The 15,897-nt window shown below is 42.5% G+C and overlaps 1 protein-coding gene across 1 annotated transcript in view; it reads right to left on the reverse strand.

Moving 5' to 3' along the window:
- LMF1 (lipase maturation factor 1) overlaps positions 1-15,897 on the reverse strand; it is a 551,994-nt gene that overhangs the window by 15,925 nt on the left and 520,172 nt on the right. The window lies entirely within an intron of this gene.

A 15,897-nucleotide genomic window follows, 5' to 3' on the forward strand; every position in this document is an offset into this window, starting at 1 on the left:
TAAGACTGACAAAGGGAAACATTGGACATCGGCACAAGTAAATACTATGAAATAAAACAAGTCGGCTATGAACAGGGAAGCAGGGCTGCCATAGAAACGTTGGATTGAGAAAGAGGCTTGGTTAACAGTACAGGAAGTGCTCAATGTAAGGGCGGAAATACACTCCACTGTGGACTCAGAAAACAATACTTAACCACTACAATACAGGGCACTTTCACCCCCTTCCTTCCCAGCCCAATTTTCAGCTTTTAGCGCTCTAGCGCTTTCAGTGACAATTGCGCGGTCATGCTACACTGTACCCAAATGAAATTGTTATCATTTTGTTCGCACAAATAGAGCTTTATTTTGGTGTTATTTATTCACGACTCCGTTTTTTTTTTTGCGATATAAGTGCAAAAAAAGCGGAAATTTGGAAAAAAAACAATATTTTCTTTTTTCTATTTGAAAAGAAATCCAATAAAATCAAATTTTGTCATAAATTTAAGCCAAAATGTATTCTGCTACATGTTTTTGGTAAAAAAAATTCCGTTAAGTGTATAATAATTGGTTTGTGTGATCACGGACATATGTACGCAAATGATCATGTACATATGTGTGCAGGTGATCACGTACATATGTGTGCAGATAATCATTGGGACATGTGATTTTAGTGGGACATATGTGGGGGACATGTTTTTATTATTAGGGACATGTTTTTATTATTTGGGGACATGTATGTTTTGGGGACATGTGTGTTTTGGGGACATATGTGGGGACTGTGTTTGTACTGTGTGGTGTGTTGTGTGTTTACACTACACTGATGATCAGTGAGTAAAAAGCTGTAAAAAGCAGCCCATACGCACTGATCATCAGCCGGCTGCAGCATTCTGCTCTCCTCTCCTCAGCGGTGACTTCCGTGTGAGGAGAGGAGAGCCGATTGCCTAGCAACCGGCTGTTTGTTTACATCACATGATGGCCGTGATTGGACACGGCCGTCATGTGATCAGGAGGGCCAATCACAGAGCCCTCCTGCCGATCTGAGATGTGCCGTGTCCGGGTGACACGAGCACATCGGGATCGCGCCGCTGCGCGGGCACGCGCGCGCGCGATCCCGCTACTCCTGAAGGACGTTCCTGAACGTCCTATCAGGAGTAGACGGCTCCCACCCGGCCGTATATATGCATTGGCCGGGTGGGAAGTGGTTAAGATGGTGCTGCCTAACCGCTGGAAACAAGTTTTTTAAAGTTTCTTTAAACAGTATGTAATATGCGATTTGGGCTGGATTACAGTGGCTATAGTCTAATAATTACTTATTATAATGGACTAAATGAAGAGAAGCATCAGAGTGGGAGAGTTTATTTCCTCTTTAATGGGGTGATCAAAAACCCATTTAGAATGTAAATGAAAGCCCAGGTCAAGGGTCGGCTCAGATTTTCAATAAAAAAAAAAAAAACAGGGAATATTGACAGTCAGGGTCTTGGGCTCCATAGCCATATAGCATGGACATCACATGTCACGGAAATTGCATAAAGGTGTTTAGGGGGGCCCCATCTGACCCAGGTGATTCTAGAGGAAATAAAAAGGGGGGGTTTAAGAAAAAAGGGAGAAAAGGAAGAGTGCCGTCCACCTGAGAGCATATGAGGAGAACAGAAGGCAATAAGGCCCTCTTGTAGGGAATTAGATTAGCATCACCAAAAGCCCTCAGCAATTCATTCCCAGTCTCTCCCTCCTCTACGGCAGCCTCTTTAATGCATGTAAACTCAGTCCAATAAAACCATGTATTTCTGAACCTGGTATGTGTTTAAAAAAAAAAAAAAATTTATGGAGATTGTGAGATATTCCATCTCACTGATATTCTTAACCCTTCACTCATCAATTGTCGGGGGCTGAACCAACTTACACAGTGCTGGTATGCAAGACCGTGACACGTTAACCAGGTGGCGCACCACCAGTTTTTTGTAGGCTGATGTCGGAAATAAATTGTGATGCAATAGAAGAATTCAGGAGTTTTAGGGAGTAGGTGATCAGAGAATTTTTGGGTGAACCTGGGTCCAAAAGGTGTCTAATGCCGAGTACACACGACAGCAAAGGACGACGAAACGAATCCGCTGGACAATTCGATCGTGTGTGGGCTTCATCAGACCTTTGCTGTCTAAAAATCAGACTTTAGATTTAAAAAATGTTTCAAATCTTTCCAACAGACTCGAGTCCGTTCGAAAAATCCATTTGTCTGTATGCTAGTCCGATGGACAAAAACCAACGCTAGGGCAGCTATTGGCTACTGGCTATGAACTTCCTTATTCTAGTCCGGTCGTACGTCATCACATTCAAATCTGTCGGGACTTTGGTGTGATTGTGTGTGGCCAAGTCTGTTCATTGGGAAAGTCCATCAGAACTCCGCCGAAAGTCCGTCAGGTACCAACGGACCTAGTCCGTCGAAAAGTCCGGTCGTGTGTACGCGGCATACGGAGGGGCAAGACCAGAACATATGTTCCTTTACCCTTGTTATTCCTGTGTTTAAGACAAGCCTTAGATGAATTTCAAAGGCATTAGACAGTGGTTTCTGAAGCTCTCCAAATGCCAATTTTTTGGGGGATGGGGAAAAAAGCCCAGCTATAGTGCTCCACAAAAGCATGCCAAACACCTTAGGAACATTCAAAGCCCATTTGCAGTGCGCTTCTATTTATATGAATGGAGGCAATTGGCAAGCTTTGCAAGATGTAACCCCTGCAGAATGTTGAATGCAAGGTCAAACTTAATGCAAGCCAAAGCAAAGCTGCTGTTCGTATTAGAATATTCACTATTCATGTAAACAACAGGCATTTGCTTTATAAAAATGTTTGGAAAGCATTATGAATGGAAAGCAAGTGCCTGTTCTTTATGCCCCGTGAAGATTTCAACCACTTCCTGGTGTGTCACTGACACAAACTGCAAAAAATAGCCCAACTGTTTCAACCATTGTTAACACTTCGTCACTACCAAAAAGATTTTGGCTAGAGGTCCACTATAAAATTATAATTGCCTCCACTCTGAGTATCTAAATCTCCACATGCTGTCCATCAGCAGTCCAGTGCTAAGAGTTGGTCCTACAAGGTGCTCATCACCCGCCTAGAGTTGCCACCTCATCCCTTTAAACCCAAACTTATATTACACAGGTTCTGTGATTGATTAAGGTGGTAATTAAACTCACTTGGCGCCTTATCTGCACTAAATTATTCTCAGAACATGTGTAATTCATATGTGTTCAGGTTTAAAGGGATGAGGTGGCAACCCTACACCCGCCTGGTCCAGAAAAGCCGCCTCCTTTACCCTGCCCGAGTCTTTTCTATGGAGTTTTGCCTGCTTCGACTCTGGAGAATAATGCAGAACGCCCTGCACTCGCTAGCATGGCCCTTTTTGATTTGAGGCACAATTTTTGTTTTAGATCATAGAGGAAATTGGAATTTTTAAATACTTGCACTCTTCTTTCTAGTAATTGTGGGTGCTAGAAATTCTTCTGTAGATTTAGGAAATACCTAAATATGCACTTACAAATCAGGGGGCAAGATCTGTACTTATGGGGACAGGACTACTTTGAAGTTTTGTAGGGGTGAGAGGGCAGGGCACCTCTTTAGATCCTTAAAAGGAGGACACGTGTGAGCTTAGCGGATTTTCCCTCATTTCCTGTCTGGTAAAATTGCCAGTGGTATAAAAAGTGAGGGAAAAATCCCTCTAATGCCACCCGGATATCGGTAAATCCTGACTATTGTTTAAATCAGGGGTCTCAAACTGGCGGCCCTCCAGCTGTTGCAAAACTGCAAGTCCCATCATGCCTCTGCCTGTGAGAGTCATGCTTGTAACTGTCAGCCTTGCAATGCCTCATGGGACTTGTAGTTTTGCAACAGCTGGAGGGCCGCCAGTTTGAGACCCCTGGTTTAAATCCTTCCCCTACTAAAACTTCAAGGGTTAGTTCACCTTTACCAAAAAGCTTCCTATGCCAGTAAAGGGCACATGTAGTTAAATAAAACTCTGCAGCTTTGACCAAAGTATAATAATTCTCTTGGTATTGATGTAGGTCGGGAGTGTCTTAGCAAAGTCTTAGCAACAAGACTGGATGGGATGATGCCATCTCTGGGAGTTTTTCCAACCAGGCTTCAGGGGGTATGTAAATGGTCTACACACCAATAGCAAGGGCATTATCCATTCCTAATCTGCATAGGCAGTTTTTTTACCTTGTAAAGGTCTAACCCTTTACAAAAAAAAAAAAGAAAAAAAGGGCTGAACATAAAAATCAGGGTTTGTGCACATGGGTGTATATGGTCATACAGCATAAAAGATGGGTACATTTTATCACCCTGGAATCGGAAGTGTTGCATACTGTACAAATAAATTACAGGATATGGCTGTGTGTGGGTCCTAGCATAAACTTACAGATGTACTCCCCTGCATGCTGACAGTTTGCGTCCAGAGGTGTTCCTCTGTGCGTTTACGCATGTGTACGATAGAACCCATGTACATTCACATACAGCTGTATCCAGTAATTCATTTGTATGCAACACCTGTGACTCCCAGGTGCAGAAATACAACCATATTTTACATTGCATGGCCATATACGCCCATGTGCATGAGCCGTAAGCATGTAAACATACCATTTGAGATACACTATATTACCAAAAAGCATTGGGGAGCCTTCCTTTACATGCACATGAACTTTAATGCCATCCCATTCTTAGTCCGTAGGGTTCAAAAATTGAGTTGGCCCACCTTTTGCAGCTATAACAGCTTCAACTCTTTTGGGAAGGCCGTCCACAAGGTTTAGGAGTGTGTCTATGGGAATGTTTGACCATTCTTTCAGAAGCATATTTGTGAGGTCAGGCACTGTTGTTGGTCGAGAAGGCCCGCCTTGCAGTCTCCGCTCTAATTCATCCCAAAGATCTTTTATCAGGTTGAAGTCAGGAATCTGTGCAAGCCAGTCAACTTCCTCCACACCAAACTCGCTCATCCATGTCTTCATGGACCTTGCTTTGTGCACTGGTGCGCAGTCATGTTGGAACAGGAGGGGCCATCCCCAAACTGTTCCCACAAAGTTGGGAGCGTGAAATTGTCCAAAATCTCTTGGTATTCTGACACCTTAGGTGTTCCCTTCACTGGAACTGAGGGGCCAAGCCCAACCCCTGAAAACAACCCACATCATAATCCCTCCTCCACCAAATGATTTGGACCAGTGCACAAAGCAAAGTCCATAAAGACATGGATGAGCGAGTTTGGGGTGGAGACATTTGACTGGTCCTGACCTCAACCCAACAGAATACCTTTAGGATGAATTAGAGCGGAGACTGTGAGCCAGACCTCCTCATCCACATCAGTGCCTGACCTCACAAATGCGCTTCTGGTAGAATGGTCAAATATTCCCATAAACCTTATGGACAGCCCTCCCAGCAGAGCTGAAGCTGTTATAGCTGCAAAGAGTGGGCCGACTCAATTTTAAACCCTACGGACTAAGACTGGGATGCCATTGAAATTCATGTAAAGGCAGGCGTCCCAATACTTTTGATAATATAGTGTATTTATTTAGCTTTGCTGTGCAGCCTACTGACCTATGATAACACAAACGAAGCAGCATAATGATGGTCACACAATTTGTCCTACGGAATTACAGAACAGGAAGTCAGCAGTTTGCTGGAAATTATCACTCCCAATAACAGCTTCTGTCCTGGTAATCTCCTGAAATGTGAATATATCCATCTACAAATGTTATTCAACCCTTCTTTCCCCTAATAAACGGTTCATGAGAATGATGTCATTTGTGTACATCGGTCCTTTAACGTGCCTGGCCGCGAATCCTGCCCAAGTGGCAATGAGCTGGCCGCGCCGAGCCGAGAGAGATGTGCCAGATTTGCCCACTCAGGATCAGTGAGTCAGAGCAGGCCTGCTGAGCCCACTCCCAGTAGGCAGAGGCAAGTGCGAGCCAGTTCTCTGTTCGAGCAGACTTGTTTATTGCCAGAGCGGATTCCCTTGCTGATAAACGGAGACGAAGCAGCGGACTCGATGGCAGTGTGGAATACGTGTTGGGAAGAAGCCTACGGCAGTGACATTTGCTCAAGAGCCGGTTTACGATGTGATTTCAGCTTCTTGTAACTGCAGCTGGTAGACACCGATGCCACCTCTTGCCTGGCTGAGGGCTCGGCCAAAGCATCACTATGGACACCGCTTGGACAAAGCTGGCCAAACAATGAGTGTCATCTCCAGCTTGCATCAAGGAGGCAACGCCCATCTCAGCAAAAATGCAATTACAGAAATTAAAGGAGAATCCAGAAGGGGGGTACTAAGTAACAGTGGATTAAAACCATGTGCAAAGATTGATTTACTAACATAGTAAATAGTGTCAATTTACTAAAGCATAACGCGTGTCATTTATTAAAGTAGAACTCCAACCAAAATATTAAAATAAAAAATGAATAGCCGATGGGTTTTACTTCCTCTTTTGCTCCCCACAAGGCAGGCAAATTAAAAGCATAATGGGCCAATATGCATCGCATACTAGCCCATTATATGACACTTACCTACAATCGAAGCCTGCGCTGTCCCCTGTGCAGGGCACATCCATTTTGGCCCCTCTTCCTTCCAGGGCCGCGGACTCCGGCTCTGTGACTGGCCGGAGCCGCGTGATGTCACTCCTGTGCATGCGCTTTGGGGCTGTCAGTCATGGCGCACGCTAGGGGAAGAAATGGCACGGTGGTCCACAGCACATGTGGCAATTACGACATTGGCGCACTACAAGTGAAATATCTCCTAAACGCCGCACATTTAGTATATGTTTCCACTACCTATAGGTAAGCCTTATTCTAGGCTTACCTATAGGTAAAAGTAAGACAAAAGTGTTTGCAACCACTTTAAAAGATAAAATAACAAAACCAGTTTTCGCTGCAATATTCATCTTCTAGAGATTACCCCCAGAGTAATTTCTTTGCCACTAGATGTCTTCAGCCTAATGGCCAGTATCATTCAAGCCACTTCCTCTGAGTTTAGGTTGTTCTGGACTTGCCCCAGCCTGTGACTGGACAGTGAACAGAGAGGCAGTATGGTGATGACCTCATCTCTGTCACTCTGTTCTCTCATCCTATGAGCGTGTTTCTTCTCAGCACATGAACTGATTGATTCTTTACACTGCTTTTACAGGGACTGCAAGAAGCTGAAACCAGCTATTTACCCACCCTTGTTCCATGCCGCCAATTTAAAAAAAAAAAAATGTATGCACAGATGTGTTGCCAGTCTCTTCCAGGCATTAGCGAGCTGGCAGAGACCAGCGGCATGTCTAAGCTTTGCACACAAACGCAGCCAGCTTCTGGTGGAAAAGAGTTGTAGTGCCCCTCAGCATTTGTCCATGTGCACAAATGCGCTGCAAACTTGCGGTTTAGTAACACACTGGGGTTGATTTACTAAAACGAGAGAGTGCAAAATCTGGTACAGCTGTGCATGGTAGCCAATCAGCTTCTAACTTCAGCTTGTTCAATTAAGCTTTGACAATACAACCTGGAAGCTGATTGGTTTCTACGCAGAGCTGCACCGGATTTTGCATTCTCCAGTTTTAGTAAATCAACCTTGGGCTAGCTGTCACACAGCAATCCCAGGAGGCAGTGGAGCCTGGCCTAGATTGGAAACATGGAAGTGATGCAAAATGAGCAAAAAAAAAAAAAAAAGAAGTAAAAACACAGAATAACATTTTTTTTAGCAGTTGTAGTTTTTAGATCTGCCTAGAGTTCAGCTTTAAAGCAGATCAGCGTCATATTTTTTTTTTTGCAATACTCAGCAGATTTTAAAATAAAAAATACAGCTCTCGCCTTCTCTCTGGCACTGGCTGCCCAGACACTCTGCCCCCTCCTCTTGCTGCCAACTGTTTTCCTATTTAAAGTCCAGCGACATTCATCCCCTTGGGGGGTTCCTCATCAACCTGGTGTTGGCTCACAGGTGAATGGCACTGACATCACTACCTTAGTGCCCTGCCGTGGGCTGACCATTAACCAGACAGGTTCCATATGGATATGACACTTATCCATATTCCTTCTGATAAGTGATTAAAGAGAGAAACCTTGTTAACTTTTTTTTTTTTCAATATCTTTTTTTATTGATTTTTTTTTATAAAAGTGCACAAAACAAACAAAAAAGTATGAAAAGAAATATACACACACTCACAACCCATGCAGGGGGGAGCAGATATGTAAAAAACGAAACTCAAAACATAGAAGTTGTATAATAAATCGTACAGTGTGTGGCTGGAGAACATGTTGTAGAGAGTATGATTAAGGGTACCATGCCCCCCCAGGAGGATTTCTCAGGGACCAACTTTAACCACTTAAGCTTCGGAAGGTTTTACCCCATTCATGACCAGGGCAATTTTTGCTATTTATCACCGTGCTACTTTAACTGACAATTGCGCGGTCATGCAACACTGTACCCAAATGAAATTTATATCATTTTTTTTCACACAAATAGAACTTTCTTTTGGTGGTATTTGTTTTTTTTTGCTTTCAATTATTTTTTCACATAAAAACATTCCATATCATTGCATTTCAAAAAATCTTATATATAACCATGCTTAACATACATATATATATATATATATATATACATATATATATATATATATATATATATATATATATAAAACAAGACGCATAGTAACCACAATAGACATAGTACATGGATCAATCTCGTATTACCTTCAAGGAATGTTAAAGGTATTCCATCGTCTCCCCTCCTCTCCCATAAAAATAAAAATAAAATAAAATAAACAGGATAAAGTAATAACCATCCAAACTTTTTAGTGTAGTGTATTTCCTCTCCCTTATTTCTTGTTCCCGGTTATAATTATCCTTTATCCCATATTGTGTCCCATATATATATATATATATATATATATATATATATATATATATATATATATATATGTTACTATATCTTTCCCAAACCTGAAGGTATTTGATCACCACTGGGTTTTTATTATATAAATTAAAAAGAAATGTGAAAAAAAAAAAAAAAACACAATATTTTTTACTTTCTGCTATATCCAATGAAACAATTTAAAAAATGTTATTTCTTCATAAACTTAGACTAAAATGTAGTCTGCTACAAATCTTTGGAAAAAAAATCCCAAAAGGCATATTTTATTGGTTTGTGTGAAATTTATCTACAAAAACTGGTATATATACACTGATTTTTTTATTTTTATTCTAGTAATGGCGATGTTTAGTGACTTACAGTGGGATTGTGTACCTACACATACATATAAGTGCGGCGGGCAGCCCTGAACTGGGTAAGGGAGTAGATCAATAACTTTTGGTATCAGCTGATGGGGCTGCAGTAGGATTGTCCAGTCGGTATGACCAAACTTTCTGAATTGTCTATTACAATAATTGGCTTGACACTGAGGTAAATTTGATTTCACCAGTTGCATCCCAAATCAGACAGTAGAAGGCAATCATTTTTTTCCAGAACATTGTGATAGCCATCCTGGCATAAAATAATATGAGTAAGGCCTGCTGGCTGAAACGCGGTGGCTTTTATGACTGTTGTTCACCGGCAATAATAAAACGATGTTTTAGCCAACTTCCATGGCACCAGCCTTTCTCCCTTTTTTGCATGGATAAAACAATATTAGGCTTAAGATTATCCATATCGCCACTGAATTGGCAAGTTCTTCTACTGGGCCCAGAAAACAGTGTCTAGGCGTACAGTGGATTTGTCTGTAAGTCTTGCAGGTGATGACCTGAAGCACATTCTTCCAGTATACAGTAAGCCCAAGTCCAGAAAATGTGGAAGAAATCTCCCGTTGGGTATGTGCACCTCCAACAGACCGCGGGAACCATGCTGGTTCATCCTGTGGAGTCTGTATAGGCTAAAGGTAGCTTGATGTAGGATTTTGAATTGAATGAGTTTGTCCTTGGCGAACACTAGGTGAGTGAAAGGAAAGTCCCATACCTCAAACCAGTCATCCCCATCTAACTCAGGTACATCCGATCTCCATTTCTGTTTCAATGAAGATAACTCAGGGATGGCAGACAAAAGAAGGTACTAGTATAATACTGAAGTAGGTTCTTCTGTTTTTAACTTCTTTACTTTCTACTTTAATTATCAGTTTAGGGATGGCACTGCAGGTGGGATCACATGACAGTGCACAGTGGAAGTCCCATGAGAAATACCCTGTACAAAAGTCTTAATCAAAGGGTTGGAGGCCTGCTGTCTCTGAAATAATATTACAAAAACTGGGACCTGCTCCTTCATGGTGATTACGGCCAACTGCAGGTCCAAGCCTATCTGCTAAAAAGCCAGGATTCAGTTCAAACTATTTCTTGAGTTAATATCCCTAGGTTTGCGGCAAACAAAGTAAGCCTTGTGCAATGATAGACCCTGCAGGAAGTTAACTTCCTAGCTTTGAGCATAATGGCAATCACTGATAGAGGCTGGGATCACACCATTGGATATTGGATGTGGATTCCCCACATCCAATTCGCAATAGAAGGAGATTTTTTTGACCGGCTCTCTATGGAGCTGGTTCGCACATCTCCACTGCCGCTCCGGCGCGAATTTGCACAGGAACCCTGTGCGTCTTTTGGTCCGTTTCTGGTCCGAATTCAGATAAAAATTCGGGCTGAAAACAGACCTGAAGCAGTGAAACAGGACGCACCGGACCCCTGTTAGGAGCCTCATGTAGCAATGGTGTGAACCCAGCCTCAGAGATGCCTCTGTCCCTCAGGATCTGGTCTTCAGAGGCCATGCCAACTGACTGTAAAGCAGAGTAGTAAACTGGCCCTTAAGGTAAAAAATCTGAACAATTTGAAGAGCCCAGGGAGTGTCCTCCAGGAGTCTGACCAGGTTGGACTAACATGCCTCCCCAGGCAAACCTAGAGCAATGAGGATCACTAGAAAGCCCCCCTCTGACACCTGTGGAGAAAGCAAGGGAAGCAGTTTCAGGGGAGGAAAGGCATAAATTATGCTGTTCCAATCCCACAGAGCCATTAAATCATCCATTGCAAACTCCAGAGGAAACCTGTACCCAGAGACAAACCTGCCCAGTTTAGACCTGGAGGTCCACATTGATGTCCACCACCTGTAATACGGACCCTTAAAATGCCTTAATAAAGGTGTCAGCTGGACTTCTCAATTTTTTTACTCTACATTTTATAGAATACATCAATTGGCATGTTATTCAGCTCCCCAGCAATCAGGCAAAATTGAAATATCAGTCTGGGATGGAGTTGGAGCAGAATTACCCTGTTTTGGTACATGGAAATGTGGACGGTGTGCATATTTTTGCAAATGCACTAAATGCACAGATGTGCCAAATTACTGATGAATGATTTAATCCATCTTAACTGGTGTTATGCAGAGGAAGCCTGGGACAGACCACAGGAACGATCACAGAAACATGCCCGAGAGTGCTAAAGGGGTTCGGTCTCTCCGGAAGCAGAGTCATCAGATGCTGCTGGCTTGTGTCAGGACTGAGGTGTAAATTAGACTGGCAGAATGCGTGAGTGAAACACTACCACATGTTATGGCTGCACAATTCCAAATGGTGTTAGTAAATCCAGCCTTTCCACAGTTATGAGTATTGTGTCTGCTGCAAGACTTTAGTCTGTTGGCGCCTTATCGCCGAGGGGCTGCCTTCTAAGATGTACAGGAGGCGGCCATGTTGTATGAGGCTATGTTTATGTGCATGCAGCTTACACAATACTTTGGGACTGGCAGCCTTACAAGGCCCTGATTCATCACACTGCAAGATCACTTAAGGTGTGCAAACCAATGCTTAAAAACCACAGATTTTCAGTCATTTTAAATAATTACAAACTAATATTGTCCAAGGGGCCACTTTAGCATGCACTTTAAAGTTTATCAAAGAGCCCATACACACTATTAGATTTTCTGCAGATTTTTGTCTTCAGATTTACCAAAAACATGTAGTAGAAGGGCCTGCCTAATTGCATACAAATTGAAACTCTTAAGGTTTGCCCTCATATTACATGGTTTTGGTAAATCCATATTTACCAAAAGACAAAAAGCTGCAGAAAATCTAATAGTGTGTACTGGCTTAAATCCAAAATTGTCATATACTGCAATTTACTAGTCTTTAGATGTGGTGGCTACATTTGTTTTATTTTTTCAGGCTTTATATTTTTTTATTCTATATTCATCTGGTAATCCTGCAAATATCACACTTCCTGTCTCAAGAAAGACTCAACTGTAACTATGGAGAGGGACATGGTTGTCACCCAAAGTGTCATATACACTATACGGTCAAAATAGATACCTGTAAGCAGGTGCAGCTAGCTAGTCTGTCACTAGGTGGCTCTGTACCGGAAAAGTGTCTGGTTACAGTAGACAATGTCATCAGGTGCTAGGCCCCCTTTAGTTAGAAACACACAAATGTACAGATGGGTGGAAGCTGCCAGAGCTAGGGACCACTGCTATGCCAATTTCATAGACCAATGAGACATAAAAAGAACCAAAAATTGGAAAAAAAGCGTTGTGCCGCAAATGTGTTTATTTTATGGGAAATACAATTTAAAATGATGGCATACAGCAGTCATGGCTTCTCATGACCTTAAGAAGGGGTTAAGCCCTGAAACATCTAGTCATTGCTGTCGGCTTGTCTTAATGCACTTTTGGCTTCCGCTTCCTTGGAGCAGCCCCTGTGCTTGGTGCTGCCCATAGCTAGTGGATCTCCACGGCTGTGTTTCACCAGAGTGTGACATCATCCTTGGGAGGCGGAAGTAGCTTCCACCCTGCAAGCGGCCGTCACTTCCTGGTAGAGATGGCTGACATACATTCTCAGGGTGAAGGTTCGTGGGCATGGTGGGTGATGAACAAAAAAAGAACATTGGGCACCAGTCACTTTTATGCTTTAAACAAGAGAGAAGTTTGTATCTCAAAACAGGAAAAATATGGGAGGGAGGGGATCGGGTGCTAGACACCCTTAAAATGATCAGCAACAGGCAGATTGGCAGACCCCTTAGACAAAAATAGGTGAAGTAAGGTAGACAACAGTACATGAATAAGAGACTTTAAGCAGAACCAACACATCTGTACTTTGTAGGACAAGCTGTCTCCTCTAGTAACTGAACTTTACTCACAGCTTCATACACTGATTCCCTTGGATGAATTATCTCTTGAAGCTCTCCCAGCTACCTCATGGATCCCTGGTCCGTGAAGAGTCACCTCTGGTGTTTCTTTAGACTTCCATCCCTCCAGAATCATTTCCAGATCTTTAGCAGGCTTTCCTCTGCATAAACTTGAACACCCAGATAGGCCTAGCAGCTGGAAGCCACCTGGATAGGCCTCAGTCCTAGCAGCCAGGAACTGTATACACACCCACCCAGGCCAAAGCCATGGGCAGGAAGACTGACATCACCTGACTTCTTTCAATTAAATAGCTTTTCCCAGTATGCTTAGCCGCAAATATGATTAGCTGAGAAAAGTATGTTTATCCATAACTTAAGTATACTGTAGCTCATCACGCTAATTTCAAAGGCAAAAACAGTGACACCTACTGACAATCGGGAGAAGCCACAGCTTAGAACAGAAGTCAATCGACCATTAAACACTACAAATTAGCCAGGCTGGCTACCACCCAACATAACTAAATTTACCTCTAGCCCTATTCTAGGGACAAGGGTGCTACACACATTTAGGACTTGCTTGCAATGGCGGTCAAGGGGACCTGGGCCGCAGCACTCCCGCTATTGTTGAACTACAGGTCCCATGGGATTCTTACAGTCACAGGCGTAATGCTTAGAGGCATAATGGAATTTGTAGTCTTCCCACAATTGGATTGTTGGGGTTGCCTACCCCTGAGCGAGCATTTACCTATGCTTTACTTCCTCCTCTCTGCCTATTACAGGAAGGTCTGAAATACTAACCTGTCCTTCAGAAACACTGCTCTGAGCTCTGGTGGGAACCAGTTGCCTAAGCATTGGTCATGTGATTTTTGCTGAAGGAGAGTTCAGGCAGAGCTGCTGTTTGGATAACTCTTCATCAGAACAGTGCCCAGAAAGTTTTCTGAAGAGGTCATTTGGCCAATGCTTAGGTGTTTCGTTGTGTGACTGGATGCCATGGAAGGCCACAGAAGCAATTTTTACCTGTACTACTTTAAGGGATCACAATATGCAAATGGACAGTGGTGCATTTTTTAATGCGGGTCCACTTTAATGCTCCTAATTATATGCAGCAGATCCATTTTCAGTGGCTTAGTTTGAAGATGTAGGAAAATGAAGGAGGTCTGGCATTGAATAAGAAATATTTTTTTAGCACACACCCTGCCCGGAATGATGCTCACATAGTCCTCTCATTAATCTAATGTGAGCTTCCTCTGCTGAATCAGCAGGTTTCTGTCCCTGGGTGGTGGCTGCCCGCTGTCCGGCAGTCAGTAAATGTAGGTCACAGTGCTCTTAGCGGATGTTCCTGTGTTGGTCTCTGCATTAAATTCAGCAATGCTTCCACTCTGCAGGGCTTGCCCGTGTTTGCTTTCATAAGGACAGAGACTGGCTTAACCCTATCTTCATGCAGAGGGGTCATCACATACATCATACTGTTCACTACGGTGTGAGACAGATGTATGAAACTGTCCAAATGCTGCTAATGCTACTATACGTGACTACTTGTCTCTAAATGCCCCTGTCTACTAGACACAGAAACACATTCAAGAATCACCATAGAGAACAATATTGTGTTCTGGTACCTATATGAATTCAAAACCAGTAATGATAGTATCCACTATATGTATTCCTTCTTTTTTGTTTGACATGCCTTTTTTTTTCCTCTCTGTTTACATGCAAGTTAAGCTGTTCAGCAAACATGACAGTTACAGGGTGACAACACAGTTGTGCATTTTCACTGCAGAATGAACATTTTTTTTTTTTTTTTTCTTAGTATAATTCTTTATTCAAAAGATTTTTTTTCAATTATAACCAGCATATACATAATAACAAAAAAAGGAAATAAGCCTATTTTAGAATAAAAAATAAATAAAGTCAAGACCAACATCACTAAGCAGATATAAAAAATAAACCAACAATAGCACTCATTAAATTCATAAAATAAAAAATAAAAATAATAGAAGGTTGGTACAGATTATGAGTTTAATACACCACCCTAATGAAAATTCATTATCAAAAAAAAAAAAAGATAACCTCCAAAGTATATCTGATATTCAAAAATTACTTAAATTGTTAACCTATAATATATATACCTTGACTTATCTACTTTAGGATAGAAGAAACCTTTCTCCTGGCCCCAACATTAGGAGCCAGGAGACAAAATCTACAGAAAAAAAGAAGAGAGAAAGAAAGAAGAAACAGTGTCTCTGCAAAAAAAAACTACCATGTTATACATCAGATATTATTTGATTTTTCCTATAGTTAATTGTATCCAGAGAAACTTAAAGAGAAGTATGGCCAAAGCTCTTTTGGCCATACTTCTCATGTGGGTCACATGAATGTACTTACTTTTTCTCTCCTGTGACCCAGAATCAGCTAACAGCAAGCTTTATCAGACTCTGGAGGGATCCCGACAATAATGTTGGGATCCACCTAGATGCCTTACAGGTAACTGGCTCAACCTCTCAGCACACCGATGAGAGCCTGAGCCAGCAGCTCCCTCCCCTCTCCTGCCCGGTGCTTTAATAAGCACAGGAGGAGCAGAGCAGAGACTTCACTGAGCAGTCAGCACTCTCTGCTCAGGGAAGACTGAATACTGAGCGATCTGCAGTCACGTGACCGCTCAGTTCTCGGGCTTAGAGCTTGAGGGGGACAGCTTGCAGCATCAGACTGCATTAGGTAGGCAAGTAAGTGTGTTTGGTTTATAATAAACCTGCGCTTCTCTTTTACGTAGCCTTTTGCTATGCGGGCAGACACAAAGGGGAGGGGCCAAGATCACCGGGGGGGGGGG

The sequence above is a fragment of the Lithobates pipiens genome, unplaced genomic scaffold (genome assembly GCF_037356315.1).
Source record: "Lithobates pipiens isolate NorthernLeopardFrog02 unplaced genomic scaffold, aLitPip1_a1.2 Scaffold_22, whole genome shotgun sequence".
NCBI lineage: Eukaryota > Metazoa > Chordata > Amphibia > Anura > Ranidae > Lithobates > Lithobates pipiens.